Source organism: Labrus bergylta, chromosome 19 (assembly GCF_963930695.1).
Source record: "Labrus bergylta chromosome 19, fLabBer1.1, whole genome shotgun sequence".
Taxonomy (NCBI): Eukaryota; Metazoa; Chordata; class Actinopteri; order Labriformes; family Labridae; genus Labrus; species Labrus bergylta.
The window spans coordinates 9,396,363-9,417,838 of record NC_089213.1 but is presented as its reverse complement, the minus strand read 5'-3'; the positions used below and the strand labels follow the sequence as shown (position 1 = coordinate 9,417,838).

General features: G+C 40.5%; 1 protein-coding gene across 2 annotated transcripts in view; it reads right to left on the bottom strand.

Moving 5' to 3' along the window:
• hivep3a (HIVEP zinc finger 3a) overlaps nt 1-21,476 on the bottom strand; it is a 40,482-nt gene that overhangs the window by 16,837 nt on the left and 2,169 nt on the right. Inside the window, exon 1 of one of the 2 annotated variants that reach the window (XM_065948307.1) lies at nt 4,515-4,810. The exons of the other annotated variant lie outside the window; for it this stretch is intronic. The gene's annotated coding sequence lies outside the window, so the exon portion shown is untranslated. Of the gene's footprint in view, nt 1-4,514; nt 4,811-21,476 lie in introns of those variants that run through there. 2 annotated transcript variants of the gene reach the window in all.

Sequence of the window (21,476 nt, the reverse complement as noted above, 5' to 3'; positions counted from 1 at the left end):
AACGCGTCAAGAGCTGTTTAACAATATATGACAGATTTCCAGATTTTCCTTTTCCTGATTTTTGTGATGTTAAGAGTCAGCATCACTGGTGCTGGAGACAAGGCAGTACAGTAAGACACTGAATGAGAGCAGAACGCAGTCCACTCCTATGAAATCCATCTCTCCCATTAAAAGACATGTGATGATGATGTCACATTATTTACTGTCAATAAAACACATATCTGCATGCAAGTGACGCTAACAATCCCGTAATTGATGTCGTCTCCCACTTCCCAGTAACACCATTCTTGTTTCTCAAGTTGCTGGTTGGACTGTAACAATGCAGCGCACAGGAAAGGAAGTCATGGCATGATGTCCCTACCTGCTGGCTACACTGGAAGCCCAGAAAAGCTGAAAAGTTCACTGAGTTCGTCAGACGATAGCTGGCGGTTTCCATGACTGCTAACAGATTCATTTTTTTTAAAGAGCTGATTTAAGTGTTTGAGTCTGATTCTAGTCCAAGTTTTATTTTATCATTATTTGATCTGATTATGGTGGATGATATAGTGAGTTTTTAATCTGGAATGAAAACAGATATTTTAATGTGCACAGATTTTGCAGCTACTTTACAATGTAAAGGTTCTCCAAACGCTGCTTTCTTTAGAAATATTTTAATGAAGAAAATCTAACATGATAAATATAGTTTACCAATTTTGGTGTGGACATGTGTCTGCTATAATGTAATTCTTTGCAACTGTATACAGAAGACAGTGCAGCGAGGACCACAAACTAAGTGAGTAAACAACATAAGATTAATTTGAACTCAACACAAGCTTGTTTTTTTTTTTATTACAAGATAATAAAAAAATGGTCAAATCAGCACTTAAAGGAAAACAAACATGCCGATGCCAACATATCGCGATGGACCCATAATGGACGGGAGAGTTGTCATGATACCGGAATTTTAAACTTCATTGTTGACGCTGCTAAAAAATCAAATGGTATGAATACCTGCTTTGATACCACGGCAACAAAAATAGAAGTCCTAGGCAAACAGTATTGGGTAATTTCTTGATTTCAAATATCAAAAATTGCAGGTGATCTCCCTCACACCGTCTAAAATGTACAAATATGTTGGATATTTTTCGGTTGCTTCCTCTGAAACGCACCTTTCTTGTGAAAAAGAGACTTTTTGTAAGCTTAGGTACTTTTTGATACTGAGTCATGAAAACAACAGAGACTGATACGTTTCCATACCACCAGTTTTAAAACAAAACAAAGTATTTTTTGACAACCTAAATACCAAATGCTTCTTATCACAAACCTCAGCCCATATTTATGTTACCTAATCTGTGCAGGTAATATCTTTGCAGTGTGGGCATACACAGCTACACTCTGCAGAGGATGCTCGAATCTGGAGGTACTTAAACGAGTCACCTCAGGTAAACAAAAAAAAAAACCTCTCTCTTGTATAAATTTGTGAAATGCTGCTTCCATTCACACACAACACAGAAAGAGAATATTGTATAAATGGCTTTTTAAAAATCTTCTCAATTTCCTCTTCTCACACTAATGGGCACCCAGCGGTGGTTCCTATGGTAACGGCCCTAAACCATGTGGTAGCAGATGGAAGGAGAGCTGGAGGGCTAAATTTATCTTCCAGCATCCTCACTGACTACAGAGAGAGGGAGAGAGCGAGGCAGGCGAAGGTGCCTCCCTCCTCGAAGCTTAGCTTTTTTTTTTTTTTTTTGAGGAGGTACACATCTCAAAGGAAAATCAATACTTTCGGAGTCTTGAATTCGTACTACACTTTTACTCCCCCGTTCCTTTCAGGAGAAACCAGAAAGAAGAAATGCATCCTGTACAAGGGATGACCAAAAAAAGGCACATGGCCAGCCTCCATAGTAAAACGAAGCCACGTGATTCTAGATTATTTAACCATGGAAACAATTTGAAACCATTCTTATTCATATTCCCTTTGGCTTGATTTAAAAGGGAAATATTTTAAGTTTTCAAAAGGTACAGGAGTCTAAGAGGTTTATATAACAGATTTATTCTGAGTAAAAATGGGGAACATATTTCTCTCACTACTCTGCATCAGATAAGGTCTTGATTGGTATTTGTGGTGATTATGATGTCATTTCTAGAAGTATTGTCCAATGCGTAATATTCCTGAAATCAGTAAAAACCGAAGCTTACTGGTTATGTAAGACAAAAAAACCATCATCACTGATAAAAGTACAGAAATTGTGTTATAAAACAATTCAAGAATTGGATGTTTTCTTCACAAAACTTTGCAGAAAGAACATGCAGAATAGATTGATACAAAAAACTGGAAGTTAAAAGTCGAAAAGTTTCCTGCATTAGATATCCGGTCTCTGTACAATCGTAAAGCCTGTGTACACCCACACAGGTGTTAGTGACTGAACCCTTGATTAGACCTCTTCTCAGTCGGGTGTAGCCAAGTTTGATTGATTGACAGTTCCACTAATCTGTCTATTTTGAATTTTGCCTTTTGGGACTGGATCACTTTTATCTCACTTGTTGGTGCTTAGACTTTGTAAAATGATAAATTCTCAACATAGCTTCTCATATTTACAATCACTTCCTGGTCTAATCGGCCAGAATAATTAAAAACACCTGAGTGGGTTTAAAGAGGCTTTGAATCTTAGGACAGGTTTACACAACGATTGCAGCCTAAAATGGTAACCCTTTGTCGCGTTTTGGCAACAAAGAAAACAAAGAATTCCAGAGAATTCGGGTTCCAGAGTGCAAATGTTTAAAAACTGAACTGTTACCGTCACCATATTTATGTTGCAACTTTACGCACACCCTCACGACTGGTATGTGGACTACAACAACAATGGCGGACTCCTGAGTTCTGTTTTTGTTGTTCAAAAACCCGAATCAAATCAAGTGTACTCGCTTTGTAGTTTAGGGTCACCTGGAGTAGCTACCCAAACTCATTGTCCGTCCTCACATATGTTTCTGCGTTAGCCATTTCTTTATGTTTACACCTCACCGCTCTGTAAAAGAAAAGGTATGCGCACGTATGGTTTCATTGAAGAAGTTACGCGCCTTGGGGCACTGGTGGCGCAGTGGTTAGTGCGCACGCCCCATGTATGGTGGATTCAGTCCGGGCGGCCCAGGTTCAACTCCGTCCTGTGGCTCCTTTCCCGCATGTCATTCCACTCTATCTCTCTTCCTGATTTCCGACTCCATCCACTGTCCTGTCTCACCAATAAAGGCCCCAAAAGCCCAAAAAACATCTTATAAGTAGTTAAAAAAAAAAAAAGAAGTTACACCAGCAACTACTGACCTGGTATGTATACTACAGCGTTTTAATCATTTTTGCTGACTTGTGTGCATGGCAGTTATTATCAAAATGTTCTCTTCTGAACGCATACCTTTTTTTAAAAATGAAAAAATAAAAATTGTTTCAATGGATCATTCTCTTGTAAAAATTTCTGTTTGACTACCTGGGAAGGCTTGAAATCTGAATCTGCAAAACTCTGCATAGAAGTTTATGTAAGTTTCTTAAGTTGTTGAACTAGCCACCATGATTTTTACATTGGAGCAATTTAAACAGGATTATGCACATAACGTCCCCCTCAGCATCCTTGTGATGTTACCCCATTTTACACCTTACATGTACACAAACGGGAATTAAATATGTCATCACAGAATGAACAACTTTGAGTGCAGAAGTGTTTGTTTTCCACTGCAAAAAGAAACACAATGGAAACAGCATGCTAATTTGGACTGATCTCGCCTAAAGGGTCATATAGCAGACTCATCCGAACTAAGCAACAAATGCTGTGATCTGTTGTTGTGTCTCCAGCACAATGTCAGCTGAGGGTTAGCAGCGCTGTCAAGACAGACAGAGCAGCTTCATCAGCAGCCTGAGAGCGGCGCTCTCCAGGGAGACGGAGAGGAGAGCCCTCTGGGAGTGAGCGCATACACAGCGAGTCCTCTATGTGTGTGTGTGTGTGTGTGTGTGTGTGTGTGTGTGTGTGTGTGTGTGTGTGTGTGTGTGTGTGTGTGTGTGTGTGTGTGTGTGTGTGTGTGTGTGTGTGTTCACGCTACTCGGGAGTGTTCCCCAGTCAGTCCACAGGAGGACATGCCAAGCATAGGAGGCTGGATGCACAACACAGGGAGCTCATTCACTTCCAGTCTGAGCTGTGAGCTTTAAAACATACACAGCCCACGAACGACTCACTGTATGCACTTTTCATTTACACACAAACACACAAACACACACCCTCACTGCAGAGGCTGCACTCTCTGCAAATGTTTAAAACAGCAAGAAACACTAATTCCCATACAAATCAGTTTGCTCCAATTCCACAAACGATGTTATTTTCCAGCACTCGCCACTTGCCTCATTCATGTAGCAGCCGTTTGCAGTAACAAAGACCTGAATGGAGAAAATCTCCCCACTGTCCTCACAACACATCACGTCATTCACACCACTTCACACACGCGTCAAAATCAGTACACAACAGAAAGAAAGAATTATCAATGGCTTGTTTTACCTGGTAGCAGGTGGAGCTGCCCTCCGATTGTGAATGACTGGAAACGGGGGAGAGCGGAGATAGGCAGAGTGAGAGAGAGAGAGAGAGAGAGAGGTGAAGGGAAGGAGAGAGAGAGAGAGCGAAAAAGGATGAATGAGAGTGACGGTGAAGAGAGAGGGGCAATCGAGTCTCCGCTGTACGTGCACTGGGCTGATAAACAGGTAGCGGAGTATATTATGCGTATGAATGAGGAGGAGGGGACACTTTCTTGCTGTCTGTCTATCTCCACCTCTTTCACACACCCCCACCCCTCCCCACCATCCTCTTTTAGTGTCTTTCTTTCAGGTCAAAGTGAAGTAGCAGCTCCTTATTTGGAAGTTGACGTAAGCTTGTGTTTCTTTTGGCAGCGGTCTCGGGCTGCACAGCTGGCAAAGCGGTGAGAGGTAGAGGGGCACGGGGAGCGCTCGGTGTTTTAATTTGAAAGGAAAGAGGAGGGTGCAGGGGGGGGGTTACTTGATATTTTTTTAAAAGACAATTTCCCCATTCAGATCTAATTTTCCAGCATAGGTGGAGAGGTATTGCTGCTGCAGCATTCTGAGAAAACCCTGGTCATTTTGGAAACATATAAGGATCCACATGGGGGGGAAAAAACGGAACAGGGATCCAGTTTTTCTGAGTGCAACTCTGGAGAATGTCCACACACCACAGCGAAGCGTTCATGCTCCTGCCAGGGGTCCGGCTGAAATGAGTCCGGGCAGCTCTGACATCACTCTCACATGCTCTTTTTATGCCATTGGTTTTTTTTTTTTTTTTTTTTTTCCCCCACTCAGCCAACTGGCTTTCCAGCAGCATGCAGACATGTGGAGCAGTGAGGGAATACCAGCCGGTGGGCTGAAGGCAGGCGGTCAGCCGCTCATCTGGCTGGGCGTGAAAAAAGGGGAAGCTGAGAGGGGAATGGAAGCGAGCCCAGGGTGTCCATCCTGCACCAGGCACAACAGAGAGTCCCCTTGTGATTAGGCTCCAAATTTTGAAAATGATTTGTGATGGCCAGCTCTGTGACTTACATGTTTGGATACAAGCTGCTGATATACAATTCCTTTGCATTATAGCTATAAACGAACACTGAAGAATCTATTTTCACTTTAGCTGAATGATTCACTATGTATACTACTACATCAGTATAATCTATATTTTCCCTCTAAAATTACTGTCACTATCGGTGATAAAAAGTCCCACAGTGATGCTAGTTTAGCCGCTAAAACAACTCCTATATTTATGAATATTTTTGTAAATTAACTATAGCATACCATACCAACATCAAACACTTTTAACACTATAATTGTTCAGGAGACGCATATTCTATTTGGGACACATTCAGTTTCCCATGGACATGATCAAATCACCACCTGTGGCTCCCTGGGGACTCACTTCATTGAAACCCTATTAACATCACTGCAGCAACCAATCATTTGAAAAACAAACTCCACATGTTTACTCTGCGATACTAACAATATGCAGCATGTGTTAGTCTATAGCCACGTCCAGTCCAAACAGTTAATTGCATTTTTACATTGTAGACCCCAGAAAACAAAATAAATCTAAACCAAAACAATTACACAGAAATACTATTGTGTTGCAGAGGCAGTCCAGGGTGTACCCCCGCCTCTAGCCCGATGACAGCTGGGATCAGCTCGGGTATTCTATCCAAACCCGTCAGTCTAATAAAGTTAAGTTGATCTTCAGGCTACAAGTGTTGCTGGAGCTTTTTGACCTCTTCAAAACGTTCACTCTCCATACACCTTGGTATTGGTCGCCAGAAAGCCCAGAAAAGAATACACGTTTCTTATTTTAAGATTCGTACGATAACATCCTACAACATTTATGACTAATTACTGTTTACTGAGGCATAAAACTGCTGAAAATAAAGATGGTTTTTCACTTTTAAAATATTTCGGTTTGTTGTCGTATTATTTTAGTATGACATGTCGGCTAATATTGGCTCAGTAAATCAGTCTTACTCCACTTGTCAGCCTTTTTGGAGGTGACAGAGCTGCCAGTGTTGAGCTGTTTCACAGGGGAGGTGTGCCTCTGTGCAGCTGGGATTTGTCTGGATGGCCTTGTCACAGTGTGAACATCATGCTTCCAAACACACTTTTCTCAACACGAATATTTCTCTTTGTTAGGAATGTAGGGCGAGGAAGGGCTGGAAACAAAGAGATAAGGTCTCTCAATACCATCCTTTTTCGCCAAACCCAGTACTGTGAATTTACTTTTTACCTACAGCAATACAAATACATTAACATTTAGCAGGGGCTTAATAGAAATGATGGGCTATTTTAAAGATGCAGATGAGGGTAAAACTGCAGTTTGAGATATGAAACAAAGCTTTTATTATTATGTTTGTATTGTTGTTGTTAGATTTACTATCTGTTATAATCACCAACAGCACATACTTCGCCTTTTTATTTGCAACACTGATTACAGCCCATTTTGTAATCAACCGTAAAACTGAAACATAACAAGAGCGTTTGTATACGTAAATGTCAGGATGTTTGAGTTTAAAACAAGTCAAACAGAGATATTAAACTTTGTGTTTTCATGTCGTACTGTCCATCTGATCAATCATGCAATCTCTATCAGTGATACATTCAATAGCAAGAAAAGGCCATAAAGAGTGCAGGATTCAAGGAAAAGCCTGAGGGAAAATCAGGTTTTGATGCCTCTGGCTGGATGTCAAAACACAAAAAAATCAAATGGAAAATGTCATGTCAGAGTTTATTCTTTTATCTTTCCTGCTGCACAAACAACTTGCGGCATACCTCAAGGATAAATTCTTGGTCCTCTCTCTCTTTAAGCGATGCCCTCCTATCTTATCATTCACCATCAGAAAATCAAATTTTACTGTTATGCTGATGTTGCAGCTCTATCTGTCATATCTATTGTCTGCATGCAGAGGCAAAAAGGAACTTAAGTTCCTACCATTGAAAACTCTTGTTTTAGGCTAACCTGTCAATCACTCTTCAAAGTTAATTTCCTTAGGTAGTTTGTGTTAAGGTGTTGGTGACAATGACTACATCCTATGGTTCAACAAGGCTGTTTCTTGGCTCTGTGCCACGTGTCAGAGGGTCTTCCTTCACATGTGTCCCTTAAGGACCTGACACACCAAGCAGACGCCAAAGAACTATTGGCGACGAAGGCCGCCTGTGGCGTCGCCTGCCGCCGCCTCACGTCTTGGCCAAAAAGTTGCACTAGAACACACTGCAAAGACTACAGACGACGGCCGACCACCACGTACGTTCTACGCATGCGTGAGGGGCGGCGGTAGCTCGTTGTTATGATATGAGAAGACCATTTTCACACCGCTGTCGCGCACCACTCATATTATAGGTAGCCTACTTATCGAGAATAATGTCTGATAAAAATATGAAAATGACACTGGCAACAAATAAGGAGAAACCACACTAATGGGTGAAAGCATGGATACTAACAGTGGCATGCTCAAGGGGCTTTCCTGAACCTGTGTCGAGAGCTGGAGATAAATGAAACCTCCCAACAGCCAATCAGAGAGATACCTCTCACCGATACCTCAATTCAACATGTTGAATCGGCCAAAAAAAAAGGCTGATGGGATCCGACCTGGGGCGACGGGTAGTGACAGAGCCGGACACACCGCAAAAACTTGGACGACAACCGCTCACTGACGGTCAAACTAGGACTGACGGCCAACAATCTCCTTGGTGTGTCAGGGCCTTTAAAGACTACTAAGACAGCAGAATGGGTCACAGCATCCCCTACTGCAGGGTGGTCTTGTCATGCATATTCACTGTCAGTTTAACATTTAAACTGCTTTTTTGATGTGTAACACAGCTTTGGAGGTGCATACTGCACATTGAAAATAGAAAAGAGGAAGAGGGACTCTTTTATGTACAGTTCATGTACATGGCTTTAAAAATAACAGCGTGTCTGGATCTGCAACCTTGATGTGTATCTTTCTGCATGTTTGCATATGTGCAAACCCAGCCATACATAAATATAATCATAACCTCAGCCCACCACTTTCCTCCCTCCAGACAACAAGACACAGACAGACCAGAGAGACCCCCTCATCCAAACAACCAGCAAGGGGTTACCCCTCTCAACCTCAGCCTGCCCTGATGGCCACAAAAACTGCAGTTTGACTGACACGCTGCATGCTACACCGCCGAGCAGAGAAAAAAAACCTTGTGAGCCCTAAAAAGTGTCTGCATATAAAAAAGCTCCACTTGCTGGACGAGCTGCCTTCCCAACAGTAGACGTTGTTGACAGATGTTGTGCAGAGCCCAGCTGTGGTGGGTGGTGCTGGTTCAAACCCTACTACCAAATGTTCCAATAACATACTTATTCCATGTATGTACAAATGTACCTTTATGGACTAAAGAGGCCTGCATGTGTACTCAAGGTGTAATAATTCAGATTTTTACTTTGCACCACAGCACTGTAACCACATAGCCCACTGCCTTCTCAATCCATGTACCATTCTCTCTGCATAACATTTTTACAAGTAATTATTACATCAAAGAAGTGGACAGCAAGATGTTGTTTTTTTCAAGAAAGGGTTGAATTGTGGGTCCTTGTTGAAATGAAACTAGTAAAACAGATACAGTATTAAAGGATTAAAGGTCAGTTTAAAGGTCAGTGTTATTTTTGTATTGCATCTGTTTTCCTGTTTTCAAAAACGGCTATGTGTTGAGATTCCACTAGTATTTGATCTTACTACCTTTTCGCTTTCAGTCAGACTGTGCTTAAAAATGTGCTCTTGTATTGTTTCTTACAGGTACTGTGTTATATTAACTGAACTTTAAGTTGAATAGAATACCATCAAGATGTTGAACATTCATTCACCACACAAATAAAATAGTTTTAGCAATTATTTATACTTACTGTCTGTGGAAAAATTAAATCTAATTTAACTATTTACATACAAAAGTTGCAAAAAAAGATAACTATATAATATATATATATATATAAAAATATTTTTACTTTAAAATTTCTATCTTGTAATTTTTTGTTTTTGTTTCAATTTGATATTTTTCTACATTTTAAAAACATAGGTTATAGTGGCCATTTATATCTCAAGGGATGCCCAGACCATCCCTGCTAACACCTCTGGACATTCCCTTCCCCCCCTTCCCCTGCACCCCCCCTGACATGTCTCTGCTCGACCCTTGGGTTTTTCGCGCCACAGTTTGAGAACCCCAGCTTTATACTATGACTATGTTCCTGAAATAAGATTTTAAAAATATCAAAAAACATCAGGTTCAATTGACTCGTTGCCCCTGCATCAAGACATATACGTTGTATTGCCGTGTTATAGCCAATACACAGCACTACTGGTTATCTCTGCATATGAACAAATCCCTCAAATAATGAGCGATCAAAATCACAGATAAACACAAAGGAGTATCAAAAGATAATGTTTGAGGAATGTATGTTTGTAATGATTAAGTAGTGCTGCAGCAGCTGCTTTATAAAGAGCCTGCATTGACTTGTTATTAAGATACAGAAAAGTGGTATACTTGTCTGTGCTTCTGTTGTTTTTGTGTATCTGGGAATTCGAGTGATATTGTAACTCTTTGTTTGAGGTAAATCAGTTTTAGATGTGAATATGAAATCAGATGTATACTGATGCTGCATCCTCCTTTACAGGAAACTGATATGCGTAGACAGATGTTAGACATGGACCACCAAAGCATTAACACTTTTTTTTAACCGTTTCAGGCGATCATGCTCTGCATACTGTTATTCACGGGTGGCCTACAACCACAGACCTATATCGAGCCAGGAAAAACCCTGCTTACACTACGCTGGACACTGGATGTTTCCGCACCTCCTTGGTCAGCAGCACAGGCTGATGAGTCAATACTTTGTGGCCGTACATTACAAACGCAGCAGAGGAAAGAAGTGGACTAACTCTATGTATTCCGTACATGAGACTTAAAAAAACCCGACAGTTTACAAAAAATTGTAAAACAGGAGATTCCTCTTCTGCATTGTAACCCAAAGAATATCCTACAGGTAAAATAAGGGTAATCACTATAAATAAAATGAGTTCTATTCATGTCTGCAGACAGATGCTCACCGACAGACTCATTTAGACAAAAGTGAAGAAAGCATTTGGTCTATTTTGTCGAGCAGAAAACTAAATCAGGAACATGAAAAATGGCACAAAGGACGTTAGAATGGGAAGCATTGTGCAAGAGAAGAGAAAACAAGTCGAAAATAGAGAGATTTCTAAATATAGTCAAAAATGAGACGCCACCTGCTATATTTGTCGTCACATCTAAGTTAAGCCATTTCTCTAAGTGTTTGTGGTTCAGGGTGAGTGTAGGTTTTCAGTAAGGCCGCCGCCTGAAACTGACACTGTTTGTATTCAGTCATCAAAACCACGATGACAAAAGAATGTTATTAAAAGGCTACACCTACAGCTAAATCAATAGCAAACATCCCACAGGGCTGTGTGAAGCAACTACTTCCTGGTGACGTAAATACTTGAACAAATTTCAACTTCTCCAGTTTTGAGAGGGTTATATTCTGAGCCCTTGAATCCCATTTAAATCAAATAAAAGAATCTGTGACATCAGGACATTTCTGTGATGCTTTACACTCAGCAGCTTAAATCTTTGTTTTTGTCATTTGCTTTTTCAAATGTCTGTTAAACAAAGCGTACACTACTTATTTCTACTTCATCTTATTAACAACAGAAAATTGTTTGTTTTTTTACCTTACAATGTCCGATGACAGTGATGACACATTTGGATGACTGACATCAAAAGCTACATTTCCAATTTTGTATAGTCAGCGGAATCTCTGCACTTTTGTTTTCTTTATCGTTATAAATCAAAACTTTGACGAAACCACAGTGTAGACTTTTCACAAACTGAGTCTGATAATGAAGCACTTTTTTATACTGGTAGGCAAGTTAACTCCTGAGGTCTCCTCTAGGGATGTGTGTGATTGGTTGTCTTAAAGCAACAACATGTATTTATTTTGGTACGCTTCGGCGCCCACTGAAGGTCTCTGAGTGCAATTGCACTGCTGTTAACATACATAGTGCTGTTAACGCTTTGCCCTCATCGACAATGTGCATGTGTTGACAAACAGTCATGACCACGGCTACAACATAACCATAGCTTAAGGGCTACATTGGAGAGGGTAACTTATGGCATGCTAATTGAGATAGCTGGAGCTGGCATCTCGTAGCACAGAAGTTTGGCAGGATTTTGATCTACAAAATGGAGATGAAGTTGTTTGTATGGCTGTGTAAGGTTGTCCTGGCACCACTCTTGAGCAATGCATAACCACATTCAGCACAGGCATGTGGATGGGAATCTGCAAGAAGGACCAAAGCCTTGTGGTGCTAGCTCCTTTAACGTTAGCCACACTTCGCAATCCAATCTGACATTGTTTAGCCTTGTTAAAAAAAATATGACTGTGCTCATTTTGCCCTGTTGAGTTACTCGTTGACAAGTCTGACATTGAAATTAGCTGCCTAGGACAATCCCTGGTCCTCCTCCTCCCCAAACTATATGAATCTAGAATAATGACAGGTTGAAAAACGTCATGCAGTTGTTGCAGAATTTTTTTCTGATGCAACACAGGATGTAAAGACATGAAGCATCTGAGCTGCTGGTAGCTTTTTGGTACAGAGCTGGTTTGTGTATCATGTATTTGACTATTGTTCCAAGATATTTGTAACAGAAGCAAAATCCTCTGCAGAGATTCCCCCCTCTCCAAAACAAATGTCAACAGTCATTAAAATCTTTTTAAAGACTGATCAAAGTGAGTTTCAAGAAAAAGTGACATTGACAAATTGAAAAGCTCCTAAGTGGACCTTCAGTTTTCATTGTTCCCTCTGATGAATTCTGAGGAGAAAATGACCTTTCACGCGTCGATAAGACAGCTGCACATCAACCAATCCACCTCTATAACAAGTCAACAAACTCCATCTGCTGATGAAGACAATGTACGATACTGAAGAAGCTGCTCATTGAGTCTTGTGTTGGGAGGGTTTTGTCAAACTGCAAGGTCCGAAGTTTTCTTTATATTCAAAATGTGATACAAACACAAAACTTTAGCCTCTTCTGTGTCCACTGAAGATTTTCAAAGAGATGATTTTGATCCGTGTTAAAATATGAAAATAAATCAGTCGGAAAGATGCATGTGGTAAAGAGCTGTTCATAAAGTTCCTAATTAAACTTGATGAACTCTGGTTTCTTCAGGATTCTGCCATTAATATGAAACTTTAAAAAATGAAAGCATTATCAAACACATATTTATTCCAGGGATGTCTGTGGTTACTTGTCTCTGTGTCGATTAAAGAGAATTTAGAGTAGTTGATTTTCTAAAGGTAAGAAAACACTCATAAAACTTTCAAAATTAGGCACATTATATTTAACGAGGCTAAACACCATCCAGAACCAGATTTCATGAAGCCTATTTAATTACATTTCTATTTCAAACAGTTAATAAAATTCTTCAAAAGCAAAACTGACAGCTGTTTAAAATGAGGCTGAAATGTGTTGCAGGACTCTACTGGGGATAAACTATGAAAAATGTGTTTGCCCAGTGTGGCTAACGTTAGCAGTGCTAGCACCTAGGGCTGGGCGGTATGACCTCAAATCAACGTCACGATTAATTGAACATTTGACCCCGATTACGATTAATGAAGGATTATTTGTTTTTTTGTTTTTTGACCTATAGTTCACTGACATGGTCTCTACTGCTCAACTATTAAAGCTGGGATATTTTTTCTTATGAAAGATTGCATATCTGATGAACTATTTTTTGGTTATGTATTGGATATTTTCAACTGAAATCAAAGCATCGCTTGAAATGAAAACGACACATTTTAGTTTTGAAGTAGAAATTAACTTCTCTTAAACAGTAGAAAATAAACAACTTGCATTTCTTGCAAACAGTTTTTACACTGTGTTTAAATCTGACTTCTTTTTGTTCGTGTCATTTTCCCGAAAAACAAAATGTGTACAAATGACGGACATTGCTTCCATGTCGCTGATTGGACGTAACACTGCCCTGGAAACAATCAAAATAATCGACATGAGCAAGATTACGTCAATAGAGGTTCTGAATGTCGATCCCGATTAATTTTCGATTAATTTCCCAGCCCTAGTAGCACCGCCAGCCTTGAGTTGTCCCTGCAGATTGACGTCTTTATGCCTGTGCTAAATGTGGTTTGCCAGTTTACCTGTGTCTCTCCAACGAGATAGCATTCTTCCATTGTGCTGGTTTACATCTGGGCAGTAGAGCAGAGAAGACAGGCCCATTGACAGCTACAGTAGTGGTGGGGTGCAGTGTGTGGGAGGTGGTTGGGGCTGCGTTAACAACATTTACCTGTCATAATGGGGCTACTAATAATTGGTTCAACCGAATCAGGGGGACAATTTTTCATTGTACAGTTGATTAATCTGGCTCATCCCTAATAAATTAGCATTGATTTTGATCAAAAAGAAAAAAAATGATCATTTATTTTTGCCTTATTGCCCAGCACTACCTTGCAACACTCTGTTCAATTACCCAGACTTTGGCCTTTAGGAAGAGACAGCGGCTCGGGCTGAGGTGCCATAAAGATGTTTCAAACCAAATCACCTCCAATATGAGAGCAGTGAGAGTGCAGCCAGGGAGGACAGCCAAATCAGGAAGCTAATGGAAGCCAGTGAATAGCTGATAACAACCACATGCAAAGTCTTCACGGGGAGCCTGAACGTGTGTGTAACTCCGCGTGATGTGATATAACTCACATGGATCGATACTAACACAGTTGAGTGTGGTGCATCTGGCCGGGCTGTGCGCTGGGTTAAGCAGAGCATTAAAAAAGTACCATCCCAAGTTTGTTTTATTTCAAGCAAAAGTAACAAATAAGTCTTTAGTGGAACATTTATTGTAGAGGATGCCCATTTTTTTTTTGCAGAAATCACAGTTCGGATATAACTTAAAATAACTAAAAAAAAAATTTTTTTTACTGAGCTGGGCTTTAAATGCAAACCAATCTGCTTGTATTGCAAGGTGATGTAATGCAGGGAGAGAGCAGCCATATGTTCTCTTATTTCACCAACAGTGAATCAACAGACAAGGATGAGGCCGGCTGCCAAAAGCGTCCGCCTGTCCAAGAATCTATATCATCCTCACAGAGAGACGGGAGGAGCTATAGTGTTACAGTGGGCAGCCGTAATATTTTGACACACACTCTCACGATGCAAAGCAACAATCAGGACGTGGCTGCCTGTGATACTGAGGTCTATACCTGTAGTCCACCTGCTGAGTCAGCAGTTTGCCTGCGTTTGGAACTAGCCGCGCTGCAGTCTCTATCACAGGAGGTTCATGGGCAATGAGCCTACTGTGGGACAAATGGAGAAAAATTTGCAGTTACGTAACACAACACAGCCTGCGGGGTAGCACCATATAGTCTCTGTGCTCGGAGACAACACGACCTTGAGCGACGATGGCAATGTCGACAGGCGCGTACAGAGGAAAGGTTATTGTGTCCCTATGAGACTTTAAACGGGACACTAATGATGCTGCGTTCAACGAGTTCACATGAAAACAATGAATGAAACGACTGCAGAGAATCATGACCTGGCAAACACATTAACGTTACCGAAAATTCCAGCAAAATAACATCTCATCAATTTTCTAAGTATTTCTCTTAGGACTAGGACAGCTTTTTAAGAGAGATATATATTTTAAAAGGTAATAATGCAGCGTCCTGATCCCAACCACACAGAGGGCTTCGATAGGTCAATTATTCAATGAGCTGATTGTCAGGAAACAATTAGCCAAAATTTCTGCCTTATAACAAATTAAATACTATAACAAATCTAAATGTATTGAGATGCTGTCATGTGACCTGTCATTGGCTGATAACATATTTGCAATACGGAGCAGTTGAAGAACTGTAACGTGGCCGCTGAGTGTATATCACCCATCAACTTTTTGCTCCAAAATATTGAGATATGATTTTTGGTCCATATCGCCAAGCCCTACCTGGGGATTGTGAGTAAATGCGAAGGGGGGGCGGGATGAAGCGATTAACTGGTTTTAATAATAATCATGCTTTAAAAAAGGTCAACAGTTATAAATCAGTTCTAATTTTTTGCATTTTTATATAATACAATGACATAATAATGAGAACTGGTTGTATCCAAAGACCTGATTGAGCTTTGTTAATTAAGAGGTTTGGACAACAAGCAGAGCTCAATGCCAAACAAGGAGACTGAGTCAATCATTGATGTGTGATACTGAAACGGTCATTAAACTATATTCATTGTGTACAATAATAGATGAAGAGTTCATCATTTGGGAGAATGGTTTTGAAGTCTCACAAAGGTTAAAGAACACACACACACACACACGAGGAAGGCGTATCATCCAATGTTCACCATCACTAGCAGCGGCTATCTTGATAACTTGCATGTGGGTCATTGTTTACAGTCTGACTTGCGTCGGGAGACATGAAATTTGAGCTGGAGTTCAACAATAACGTCATCCGCTGGATTACTGTCTGACATCATAAGAAGATATCTGTTTATAGAGAAGAATACAATCTTAATTGTCGTCAGCGGATGGGTTCAGGGATTTCATTCCACTCAGACTCTTTTTTTTTTCCTGCATAAACACAAAGCTTAGACGTCACTGCTCGATATAAGTCAGACTATAAACAGAAATTGGAATGCCTCTGGTATACCAAAAATCTTGTCCCTTGCCTACAAATATCTGTTTACAGAGATTATGTTCAATCTGATTGGAAGAGATTGAACATAATCTTTTCTTTGAAGTGATGACATAATAATAACAATCAAATACAATTTCAGCATTGTATAAAATACATTTGAAGGGATCAGGGACTAAGTTGGACATGCGGGTGCATTCAGTGTGCGTATGTTTGCGTGTATGCCCGTCCGGTATTTGTGAATGAGAAGTGCAGCTGATCGGCCTTCTGCCTGACAGGCTGCGCCCTCAGCGGGGGTCACACAAACCAGAGGCCCTTCCACCTCGCAGAGCAACCCAAGCTGGGTCCATACGCTCGCCTCCAGGGTCACTGTAGGTATCCAACCCCTTCCAGAAAACTGCAAATCAGCCAAGGGCCTAACCACTCACAGCGAGCTTGCACATGCTCGAGTCCCATGCATCTCCACACACACACACACACACACACACGCGTGCGCACACAAAGACACCCTGCAGGTAATCATGACACTAAACGCCCTAACATAAGGTGTTCACAGAGCACACGTGCACATCTTTGTGCCAACACATTTTCCTGTGCACGATCACAAGGTGACGACGTCAACACACAAGGGCGAGTGTATCCTTTCATTAACAAGGACGAGAGTCAATTTCCGCTCCCGTCGACATCGGACGGGTGCCGGCAGAGAGGAAATCTGTTCGCTTACGGCAGTTGTGACATTTAAGCTCGTGTCTCTGAGGCTGGGGGAACTCCTAAAGATTGATGACCGGGGCCACCATAGGGTCCCCCTGCTACATGACTAGCTGGAATGTTGTCACCCTTATCTTTTGATGTGTGTGTATGTGCACCACACATCCTATTTCGCATGTGAGTGCTGGTTACAAGACACATCTTAAATCATAAACACAAGGTTTCGCACGAGGAGTCTATGATTTATTACCGCTGTAGCTGCTTGGATTTAAAAAAAAAAAAGTGCTTTTGCAGGTTGGAAGGAAAGAACATGAAGTTTGATGATGTATTGCATTGGGAAGAGATTTGTTCCAATGAGAGTAATGCAAGTTCAGCATTATGTACAGTAACCACTGTAGGGAGTGGTGAATGGTCATTTCCTGCTTCCTATTGAATCTGTAGTGATTCAGGATTAATGTTCTGATGTCCTGAGCTGGGGGAAGCTCGAATACGCACACACTCACTTCCTTACTGTATGTAGAGTTCTTATGTTCATTTCAGTAAGTGTAGAGTTAATTATATATTAAAGTTAATATTAATGTTACCAGATGGCCATATGTAGTCACAGAGAAGCGATCAAATTGATTACTATTTAAACAGATAGAATGACATATAATTGTTGGAGTCTTTTTGTCTTCCTTTTTGTTTTTCCAATGGTTTTTATGAACAGGAAGTTAATTAAAGTACATATTTCTTGGAACCAGATTTTTATTAACTTGTTTTGTGATCCTTCTATTTCACTTTTATTTTCCAATTTTAGAATTTGAATCATTTTTTTTATTATTATTTAGACATATTTTCTGCATGACTTTTTGTGTTTAGACAAACTTGAACTTTGGGCTTAATGCTTCCAAATAAGGCCAGTTTATGAGTAAAACAAACATATCCATATAACCAAGTGTAAAGGCTAAAATGTTCAGTATGGGCAACTTCTCATTTCCTACTTCCCAGTTCCCTCTTATGAGGAGGTCATTTCAGCTTCAATGTTTTTTGAAATGTGCAAAATGATGTCCTAATTATGTCTGGAGTGTGCAACCACTAGAGAGAGCAAAAGCTTTTTGTTTATCAGAAACAGCTGTTAGCTACATGTCCATGTCATGCCTGCTGGCTGAAGCATAGCACTTCCAAAACGTTTTGTACCCATGAGTGATGTAATCCCAAACTAAAGATGCCTAAAACTCTTATATTGGTTATATTGGGAAAACATTATTGAAGGAATTGAACATCATCGATAAATACCACTTTGTCTTCAAAGAGTTCACACTTGGGCATTTATGATTCCTATTCCCAGTTTTCTCCTGGTTGAATCAGCCCCTCACCTGCAAGACTGTTTACTCAATGTTTCACTATCAGGATCAGATTGTACGTCTTCTTGGCATTTTCTCCCCGCGTTAAGTGCCTGACATAGCGAGATGGACAACATCAGTGAAGCTCTAGAGATACAAGTGCCCTCACATTTCACCTGCTACCAAGGACGCTGTAATGACTGACATGTGAGGGATGAGGCGCCCACTGGTGACTCCATCAGAACAGGCAGCATGAATATCGATGTTGTCCTGCTGCTCTCTGCTGAACAGAGGGATCTTTGACAGAGCCGTAGCAAAAAAAAAAACGAGAGTGTGCGCCATTTCATAATGCATCAGCACGCCGTGGGACCTCAGGACACACTCTGAGACTCAGTACACCGCATCAGTGTTTACCGTACCACCACTGTACGTGTTCCGGTCCGGGCAGGGTTAACTCTCAAGACTGGTCGCCTTTTGAGCCATTCCTCTCGTGGCCAGTGTCAAAAAAAAACCACACACACCTCACATTCTTGCCCCAGTGGCAAAAACAGTGAAAGCCATTTGGGCTTCGGGCCTATCAGTTCCACAGTGAGGCCATTATGCTCCCACTTTAACACCCATGAAACATCAGTATCGATTAACACAACTCTGACCTACAGGGACCCACAACAACCTAACTGATAATGGCTATGACGACGGTTTAGATTAAGCTTCATAAACTGGAAGACCCATCAGCAGCTTGGTAAGTTGTTCTTCATAATTGCTTTGGAAATTGCTCGACATAAATAATCAATTTCACTTTTTTCCTCACATGTCGATACAGAAATATTGTTTTTGAACCCAATGATTGATCAATGAATCAATCGATAGAATAGATGGGTTATATTGAAAAGAATTATTGGATGCCGTCCAAATGGTTACAAATATATTCAACTACTGTATAAGTATCCTGATCAGAATGAACATACTTTTATAACTTTGATTGTATTCAAATTAAGGCATGTCCTGTATAGTGGTAACTAGAGGTGGGGAAATAAATCAAGATTCTTATCTTCTGAGATTTTAAAAAGATTCATAACTTCCCAAAAATCGATTTTTTTTGTTTGACTAATCAGTCGCTCCCTGCTAAGTGCTGAGGCTAGCCCTTTAACTCCGTAGAATGCCAAATTAGACTTTGAAATCATGAATCCAGAATTGAAAATAGATTCTGAATCGAATCGTGACCCCCAAGAATCAAAATCGAATCGCATCGTGAGACACCCAAAGATTCCAAGCCCTGGTGGTAACAGAGCAAAGATTTAAGAATTTGAAAAGTAACGTATTGCCTGTCATACAGTATCCAGTCAACCACTTACACTGCATTATAAACTCCTTTATCCACACATAGACTGAGAGGCTAAATCCAATTGACAGCCCTTATCGTTATCTCTTGGAAATTCCCCCCAAAAAAACATGAAAAAAGTGAGATTAACAACAACAAAAGACACAAAAGTCAAAACAGAAAATGAAAAAGTCCAATCCAACGCTTACGTTTATCTTGTCCTTATTGCTTTTTAAATCCCAAAAGGCTGGATTCTAAAGTTACATAATAGTGTCGTTCATCATGCACTCCCTGACTGGTGATTTCTTTTGTCTTTCAAAATCCTCACAGTCCGTCACAAAAACATGCCACAAAAAAATGCAGTCTATAAATGTGCAGGCTCGGGTTTCACAAACGGTGACACAAAGTTCTGCGCTTCCTGGACAAGCCGTCCTACAAGCCTAACATGACAGGAGCTGCCCTGCCCAGGATCATCTGAGTGAGTGATTGATGCAGGTACACGGAACTAAATGTGACTGCTGGAATACACAGTGGATTATGTTATGTCCCCCTTGCCGAGGTGGAAGACAACTTCAGGGGGGAGAAAAAATGATAATAAACAGCCGCAGTCACAGCCACTGGACTTCTCCACTGAGCCTTTTCAGGAGAGAAACTCCCTGTCCGGGAGTCTGTCTGACACAAGAATGCTAAAAATCTGACCCCTTCACTGCAGACTGAGACAGAACAACAACATTACACAGTGAGATGTTACTCAGGTTCCAGTTAAAGGATGGGAGGTTGCCTGAAAGCACCAAGACTTTACTGTAAATATGCAAAGATGACTCCAACCTGAGTCATCGTCTGTGATTAAACGCACCATGACAAAAACTATATGCTTTACACATAACGTGTCTCATTTTAACTCTGAAAACATTTTTTATTAAATACAGAATAACCTATTGACTGGTTCTACCTGGTCCATAAAGATTGGCCGCACCATGTCCATTGATTCCTGTTAATGGAAACCTATTACAATACCATCAACACACCTTCCTGTTATAATATATTATGAGGCATTTCCAAGTAATATGTAAGACTTTATCTGTTTACTGAGTAACTCAACAATGTCTCCATCGCATACGAACCTCATGTGATGGAAATGATTTTTTGGGATATTAGTCAAGACTTACCAAAGTACCAAAAAGATGCATTTAACATCGTTCAATTCATTGGCTGATCAATCAGATAGCAACTGTTAACCACATGCTGTGATGTTATAGGCATGAGTCAGGGTGCTTTAATGAATGATGGCTTTTGGCAGTCTGCATTTGTGTACTCGATTATAACGTGACACAGACTAAGCTGGCTACGACTCCATTGGTTGGTCCATGTAGCAAAACTGCAACACGACCAATCAAAACACAAGTCGATTGATTCATTTGTCTATCAGGGCAACATTTAGTCAACACAAGTACGATTTAGACGGCTATCATTTTATCAAGTTGAAAAATGTTGAGTAGAGGTGGGAAAAAAACGATTCATGTAAAATTCAAGATTCTTCTGAGATTTTAAATAGATTCCTAACTTTTTTTTTTTTTTAGGCTAATCAGTCACTCCCTGCTAAGGCTAGCTCTATAACTCAGTCGAATGCCAAATGGAGCAGCAAGAAATTCAGCCAGTCGCACAGATGACTGGAGGAGATCCTGAAGTATGTACTCATTCAAAGACAAACTTTGAATTAGGAATCCAGAATTGTTTTGAAACGAAAAATAGAGTCTCAATCGAATCGAGACCCCCAAGAATCGAAATCAGATTCCCAGCCCTACTGTTCAGTACTCACTGGTTTCTGTTATGAGAGGGTTTGATGCCTTTTCTGTTTCGTATCATTAAAATGTGAATACTTTTGGTTTTATAGTTGTTTGCCG